Source organism: Chanos chanos, chromosome 1, assembly GCF_902362185.1.
Source record: "Chanos chanos chromosome 1, fChaCha1.1, whole genome shotgun sequence".
In the NCBI taxonomy this organism is placed as follows: domain Eukaryota; kingdom Metazoa; phylum Chordata; class Actinopteri; order Gonorynchiformes; family Chanidae; genus Chanos; species Chanos chanos.
The window spans coordinates 15,542,745-15,551,551 of NC_044495.1; the positions used below are offsets into that span (position 1 = coordinate 15,542,745).

Genomic DNA, 8,807 nt, shown 5'->3' on the forward strand with positions numbered 1-8,807 from the left:
CAAATATGATGAGTGAAAGCACACAGGATCGAAAATACTGCTCTCTCTCATTGCACACAAGACAGGTTAGATTGTTGAGGGAGGAATGAATTTATTGCCTACTTTGTGAATTCAACTTAAGAACTATTAAATACTCAATTATTAATTATTAATTACTCAATTTAAAAATTATGCTGCAATAACAAAATGCCCGGCCTCCTTTTTTTTTTTGTTGTCTTAGAGTTTACAATATTGATCTTAGCTCTGGGGGCAATTTAATTGATTTTCCTGAAGTTATGGGATCATGTGCCCTCAATTAACCTTTTCATGACCTTCGACAATATGTGAAGATCAACAGTGAACTAAAATCTTTAGCCTTTGAGTTCACACCAGCAGCAAAGTAACAAACAAAGCTGTTATTTGTGCATATGCATCATTCTGAATCCTCTGTTGCAATTGAGTTTTAAACTATCAAAACACCTGAGAATTTTGGCCAGCCCTGCACTGAGAAACAGGATATTAATTGCTCCGCCAAACAGCCAAAGTCAAAACAACACTGTCAGTCCTCATGCATCTGTTAGGCATTCTGGCTTGGACCAGCAGAGGCGGTAACACTAGAGCTGTGTTTGCTCTGGCTCAGAGAGGGAAAATACCCAAACCAAACAGACTGGATTTCACTGATTTACTGACAATCTGCAAATGGATGCAGTGCAGGGACATTATGTCCTCTCAGTTCAAGACTAACCTTGATTTCATCTTCTTTTCTCATATTTTCTGACTTTACAGGAGCTAATTATTTTACCTTTTTTTTTTCTATTACAACGAAAGAAAAAAGAAAAAGAAAATGATGGAAGCCATCCTAAATCAAAACTTGAGGAATGCTTTAAGGATTTTAAATGTCTCTGAAACGTAATTTAGAGCAAGTTATTGTCGCTGGTTCAGTCACTGTGAGCTGATGATGAATTCCTTCTAGGTGTGGTGTTTGGGCTGAATTCTAGTGCTTCTCAGATATTTTAAGTGTAGGGTAAGTAAGCATCTGCTGCTTCTCTTCCACATTCCTCTTACAAAAACCTCTACCACCTAATCTAATCCCCTGCTGTTGTGACTGACGTCGCTGTCGCAACAGGAAGACGGAGCAGGATAATCAGAGATAGGCCCTTTAGTTAATTTTAATGAAAGAATGACGGACATTCACTGGGTAGTTCTGGAGGTTTTAGTAGACACATGCATCCCCTGTTTAATCAGCTGCTCCTCTGCAGGATTTTTTCCCTCATCAGTGCAGCAGCATCAGACACAAGGTCTTCTGAGGTAACTCACTGCTTTGATGTCTGATGTAACACAAATTATATTGCCCTTGACTCTGCGGTATGCATTGTAGGTATCCTTATCTTTTAATGGACGGAGTAAGTGAAGACAATCCAAGAATAGCTCGGAGTACCTTATACAATGGGTCTCCACCACTGTCATTTTTATTACGTCTGTATTAGGTCTGTATAGGAATCAATGTAAAACAGGCATGGAGAGGAACTTATTTATGATTGTTGTAACAAACTTTTCATTACCGAGTATGACTCTACACTATTAATAAGTGCAATTATTTCTGTATATCTTCCTGCCTGTTTAGATCTCCAGTCATGATGACATTCAAGAAATTTAAACAAGCCGTGGATTTGTTTCTTTTTTTTTTTCTGCTTGGTCCTTTTTGTTTCTCCATGATGTTGGCAACTCGTCCAATTGATTTTTGGAGTTCTGGCCTGCATGCTGCTTTGCTCTGCGATGGACTGGCAACCCGTCCAGGGTGTTTCCCCACCTTTCGCCCAATGAGCACTGGGATAGGCTCCAGTATCCCCACCTCCCTGAATCCTAGTTAGGATAAGTGGCTTAGAAAATGAAGGAATGAATGAATGTTGTTTTGCTGACACCTCTGATCAATGCTTAATGGAGTAACTACTACAAAAGTTCCAGACAGTGAGCATGATCAAGTTTTTCAGATGAATTTTTTTGAAGATTCATTCATCATTCCCGGGCCACTTGGAGACATATGAAAACTCAGCATAGACTTCGTTAAACTGATGATGAGGATGATGTCATGGTGCTCATAAATCAAATAGCAAGTTAACCGACAGCGGGGGGTAGTGTTCTGGCTGAACAGTTATGAATGATATATATATATATATATACATATATATATATGTGTGTGTGTGTGTGTGTGTGTGTGTGTGTGTATACATATATATATATATAGAGAGAGAGAGAGAGAGAGAGAGAGAGGAAAGGTAGTCAGAACTGAGGGGATTGTACTACCAGAGGGCAACATAGCAGATGTCGAGGAAAGCTACAAGTACCAAAGGCAAACAGGAATGACGAAGAGCAACTGCCAAATACCTGCAGAGAGTAAGGCAAGTCCTGAGATGTCAGCTGAATGGGAAAAACTAGGTCTGGGCTATCAACACCTATGCCCTGCCGGGTTATCAGATACCCCACTGGAGTAATAAGCTGGCCTAAGGAGTATATATAAGCCACTGACATCAAAACAAGAAAACTCCTTACAATGCATGGAGGATTTCACCCCAAATCCAGCATCCTGAGACTGTACACTAAGCGGAGTGAAGGAGGCCGCGGACTAGTTAGCGTCAGAGCCACTATCCAGGATGAGACGTCAAAGATCCAAGACTACATCAGGAAGATGGCCCCAAGCGATGAAGTACTTAGTGAGCACCTCAGGCAGCAGAAACCTCTGAAGGAAGAAGAACAGGAGCAGGAACCATCATGGAAGGACAAGCCCCTGCACAGCATGTACCACCGTCAAATAGAGGAAGTGGCTGACATTGAGAAATCCTACCGATGGCTGGACAAGGCTGGATTGAAGTACAGCACAGAGGCACTGATCATGGCAGCACAGGAACAGGCCCTGAGTACAATATCAATAGAGGCCAAGGTCTACCATACCAGGCAGGACCCCAGGTGCAGACTGTGCAAAGACACCCCTGAGACAATCCAGCACATAACAGCAGGGTGTAAGACACTAGCAGGCAGGGTGTATAAGGAACGCCATAACCAAGTGGCTGGCATAGTATACAAAATCATCTGTGCTGAGTATGAACTGAAAGTCCCAAGGTCAAAATGGGAAACACCCCCGAAGGTGGTGGAGAACAACAGGTTACGATCCTGTGGGACTTCCAGATACAGACTGGCAAGCTAATTATGGTTAATCAACCAGACATAGTAGTGGTGGACAAGCAGAAGAAGAAAGCCATAGTGGTAGACATAGCAGTCCCAAGTGACAGGAACATCAGGAAGAAGGAACACGAGAAGCTCAAGAAATAAAGAAGAGCTAGAAAAGATGTGGAAGGTGAAGGTAACAGTGGTCCCCCTGGTAATCAGAACACTCGGAGCTGTGACCACCAAACTGCGAGAGTGGCTCCAGCAGATCCCAGGAAGAACATTCAAGATCTCTGTCTAGAAGATCGCAGTCCTAGGAACAGCTAAGATACTGTGCAGGACCCTGAGGACCTGAGCTTCAAGGAGAGAGAAGACCACCCACAGAGGCGAGTGGGAAATTTTCTCTCCCTCTGTCTCTCTCTCTCTGTCTCTCTCTCTCGCTCTCTCTCTCTCTCTCTCTCTCTCTCTCTCTCTCTCTATATATATATATATATATATATATATATATATGTGTGTGTGTGTGTGTGTGTGTGTGTGTGTGTGTCCATGGTGTTATATGTATATATAGTAGACACTTGAATACGCAGGGTACATTGATCAGAATTCTGATTAGGATTTAGTCTCTCCCCAAATTCTTCCAGAGGATTTTTATTTCCTTCACTCGTTATCACTTCTCCTGGAACAAACAAATCTGTGTTGACATTTCTGCTTGTCTGGAAACAGATGGACAGACAGGCTGTCAGCAGAAGCCAATGCCTGCTGTAGTTGACTTCTAGCTCTTTGGGTGGGTGGAGAAGATAATTTAGCTTATCATTAAAGACAGAGAGCACGAAATGAACAGAGGGAGGGAAAACAGAAATAGACAGAGATTAAAAAGCCAATATTACGATGGCAGCTCTCAAGAGTCTGTAAAACACAGCGGGTAAAGCTCTGGGGTTTGGGGATTACTGCATGTATCTAGTGACTGAAAATCACAGCCATTTTTCATCTGGGCTCTGAGTTTCAGTCTCGGGGTCAGACCTATTCATTTTAATTTTTCAATCAATAAGTCATTAAGGAGAATACAGTTTGTCCATTTGTTATTTTTACTGGCTGTCCGTCTTCAAGACATTCACTGAAAGCTTTGTGGCCATTTTGAGACCTTGTTCCTAACAGTTCATCTGTATGTAGCTAGCTATATATGCCCCATTCTATGTAATTCTATTATTTTTTCAGTTAATCTTTTCATATTCATGATGTAGATGCATCAGGACAGAAGAAAATGGGTCATACTTCAGGACTAGATTTTGATTACAAAATGTAATGAACTGCGATAAATGTCTTATGACCTCCGTGATACCAGAGAGCATAATGCAGGAAAATCCCTGTAAAATAATGCCAATGGCCTTTTAATCCATTTCAGGCATAATTATTTATTTTACTGATGATTACATTTTCTGTATCAGACCTATTACAGTCACACCACAGGACATTTTGCATGTGTAACTTGAAAACAAGAAAAAATGCACATTTATCTTGAAAGTAAAGTAACCAGAAAAAGACATGGTACTTCATTTTATATATATATGTACATATACACATACATATATCCAGTCTGTTGGTCCTGCTGAGATATAGCAACCAATGTTATTAAATATTCACAATTGACTTTATAAAAGTTTCATGGTCAGGAAGGAGATGACAGTTTAAATTTCTCTACTTTTTGGCACTTCTCCATATTTGATGATCACTCTGGCGTTTTTTGGATGTAAAAATTATTCACTGCTTCTTTTACTTTTTGGTGCAATGTATTAGCTTCCGGCAGAAAATCTCTATTGCTCCAAAGTGTGCCCATTCGAAAATCATTACTATTCTCATCATCCTCACACAATCCCTGTGGCCCAATTCACATCATCCTTGCAAGCCAACCTCTGATCACACCACACAAATAGGTACGGAGGCAGGAGGGGTCGGTTGGGGAAGCGTAGGTGGCCTTCAAACGCCTTTGATGGCGTCATTATGACCAGAGGACTTGAGTGAGCAGGATTGGCGCTAACACATAGTCTGATGGTGTCTGAATTTGAGGCATCTGCCTGGAAGGAAGATTATAAAGTCATTGGGAAGCTAATCAGCAGTTATTAAAGAAAAGGCCACTGAATTAATGTGTCCTGGGGCTGAGGCACTGGTAGAATGTTAAGCAGGGTGTAGAGGGCAGGGCAAAAACTCTGAGACCTTAGCGCTGTACACAATGAACGGATTTGGTCTCCTCAACCAGATGAATGAAAAAATAAAGCTATGCATGGAAGGTCATGGTTTTCAAGGGATAAGAAATGTAAAGGGGACATAAACCTGAGGGGACAGCAAGCAAAATGAGTGAGATTTAATGAGTAGGAGAGGAGAAAAAAACATAGCTGTAGTGGTGTGAACACATGTCCTTTTGACTGACCTTGATTTCTACTGGAGTGGAAAACAGAACAAGCATAATGTACTAGTAAAGCTCTCCCATGTTTTATGATTCAGAGCACGTTCCCTTCTTGTTGTGCAAAGTACTGGCTAGTTGGTCTTTGGAGGTCTGGATTCCTGGAGCTCTGTTCACTGTTCTTCCTGAAGTTATTGCTGCCAACTTTTCAATTTGGCTCTAGTGGCTGCTATTAAAAGCAGAACAGGTCTGATTGTTGAAGTTGCCAAGAGTACGCTTTAATAGTCCTCTGTGGTTCATTATGACCATGGGAGCTCTTCAGCATATAGGCCACAGAGTGTCTGCTGATTCCTAAATGAGCTACCTTTGTGTGGTTTTCAGTGAGCTAAGCTAACAGTTAACCTGCAATTCTATTGGATATCCTATTTGTCATGCCCCAGCACTCTCTGAAGGTTCAAATATAAATTACACCAAAGGGGCCCCAATTAGGCACATGATAAGAACAGCAATTAAGTAAAAAAGGTAAGTTCTGGGAAGGATTCAGATCTTACCACACAAAGACACATTCTCTGCTGTATTTTGGCTCACATGTAATATTTCACTTTTTAATGGCTCATTTACCTTACAAGTTTTGGTTTAGAAGCAAAAAGGGGTGGTTCCACTGGCCACTCTGAAAGCCAGCATTAAGGTCTTGAACCTGATGCTGGTGGCAACAGGAAGCCAGGGGAGGGAAAAAAAAGATGAGTGGCATCTAAGCATTTTGCCAGGTTAAAAACTAAATCAGCTAAATCAGCTGCTTCATTTGAATCCTTTGCAATGGATTGACTGAGCATGCAGGGAGGCCGGCCAGGAGAGCATTGCAGTAGCATGGACAAGAAATGATCAATGATTGGACCAGAGGCTATGCTGCATGTTCTGACAAGCGTGGCCCAATCTCCTTGGTGTTGTAGAAAGCATATCTGCCTGATCATATGACCACTGTGATGTGGTCAGTGAATGTCAGATTGCTATCTAGTGTACATCCAAAGGTTATTACCTTCTTTGGAGGGTCTTACTTCTGATAAACCTGTCTTGGCAGAGATGTCTTGTGGGATGGAGGAGATCACAGGAATGATCAGGAGCTCAGTTTTTTAGAAACCAAATGCCTTCCTGAGCACTGAAAAAGAAACAAAATTTGTGCTTGTTTTGTATGAAGACACACACAATACTTGAGAATCTTTGAGAAGATGGGATTTTCTGCTGAAGGCTTATTGGCTATCACTCAGTAAAGGGGTATCTAACTATTAGTTAGGAACAATTAGAGTGCTCCCCTTCTCTGTCAGATTAGCAAAGAGCAACATATATATATATATATATATATATATATATATATGGTGTGTGTATAGAGTGGTGTGTACACACACACACACACACACATATATTACAGCTGTCAAACAATTGAAATAATTAATCGCGATTAACCGCATGGGTTCGTGTAAAACCTACCCCACCAACGATTCACAACAGCAGATTAAATAAGATAATTAAAAATCAAGCTGCCAAAATTATTAGTCTACTCAATACGAACATCTTTCCCAATCACATTCATTAACTCCGCACCACAGCAGGTTAGCCATTTTGGTTTTCGTGCGTTTTGACTGACTCCAAAACTTTAAATACTACCATATATGTGTGTGTGTGTGGGTGTGTGTGTGTGTGTGTGTGTGTGTGTGTGTGTGTGTATATACAAATACACACACACACACACACACCTACATGCATACACACCACTCTCTTTCTCTCTTGAAATACACAGTAATCAAATTCACTATATACACACACATATATAGATAGATAGATACACACACACTGTATGTATGTATGTGCATGTGTATATATATAAAACATTTCGCCAGTAAGTCGGGTTAGGGATTCATCACATTATGGCTCGTCTGAGTAACTACAAGTATGCTGTTTGTCACTGAGCTGACCTAGGTCAGCTATCCTTCCACCGGCATCTCATTACACTGTGCCTTTGGGCCCAACATGACCCGAGCTTAGACACATTCAGTCATTCTTACTCTGGGTCTACTTTCATGGTCATTTCTACAGTGGCTCAGGGGTATTAACTACCTGTCCAGATAGAACAGGTCATTGTCTTCACTGTTCAGACCAATTATTCACAGCTGAGGGTTTGTGCCCAAACCCCTCTGTAGGTGAACATGAATCAAAATTCTCTTACGTTCTCTCATTTTCTCACTGTCTGTGTCTGTCAGCATCCAATAGCCCTCTCTCAACCCAATCGTTTCCTCCCGTTCCTCTAGATCCTGCTGCTGTTTTTGGAAAAGCCTGTAATTTCTTCCACTTTTTATCAGGGATTCACATCTGTTATCTTCACTGCTTCTTGTCTGCACATCAGAAAAAATGCTGAGAGAATCCCTGAAGAGAGGGATTGTTTGCTGTGACATCCGTTCCTCCAATCTTCCCCCTACCTGCATCTGAAAAGCATCCCCCTCTGCCTCCCTCCAGCTTTAATTGCACAGGGTGCCCCAGCTCCAGCAATTAAGCTGTCAAACAGATAGAGGCAGGAGAGGAATTAAGGCAAAACATGTTTCTCTCGTTCCCTCTCTCTGTCTCTCTCTCTCCCTGTTACATCCCAAGTCAACGGTGACATTTTTCACAGAGCCAAAAATAACCCAATGTGAGGGCTAACTAAGCATACAAATGCAACTGCTCCTTTACAGAGACTAGAGGAAGTGACAATAAGTCTTATTTCAGTCTTTGATGAGGAGGCTCTTACTTATTTCAGAGGGCAGAGAGGGTTTTTTTCCTTCTTCTTAATTTGCTCAACTGTGTACTTCTCTAAGTATTTTTTTTTTTTTTTTGAGGGGGAGTGGTTGTGCTTAGTGCATATGACTGGCTCAAACTTATGAATGGAAAAGATGCCACTACATCTGTAATTTACACTATTTTGTCCATTATTAGTTTGGACCTTACTGATCTTACAACTGAGTTTCCAGGGAGCATCATTCAGCGTAATGTCAAGAGATAATTTCAGGGATCATTTCTATAGTACCTAACTAGGAAATGTGTTTCGAAAGTGTTGTGTCTCCCTAGCTGCGATGAAGATGTTCGATATTCCCCTCTGAGCGCGAAGCGAGTAGAGAGAAGTGACTTGGGGACAGCCGTAGCCTAATGGTTAGAGAAGTGGGCATGTGACTGGAAGGTTGCCGGTTCAGTCCCCTAGACTGGCAGGAAGAAATGGGGGTGGGGGGAGTGGGTGAACAGC

At 41.6% G+C, this 8,807-nt stretch overlaps 1 pseudogene; it reads left to right on the forward strand.

Annotated features, from left to right (window-relative positions):
- The first annotated feature begins 8,561 nt into the window (after positions 1–8,561).
- LOC115827060 (uncharacterized) lies at positions 8,562–8,807 on the forward strand (annotated as a pseudogene).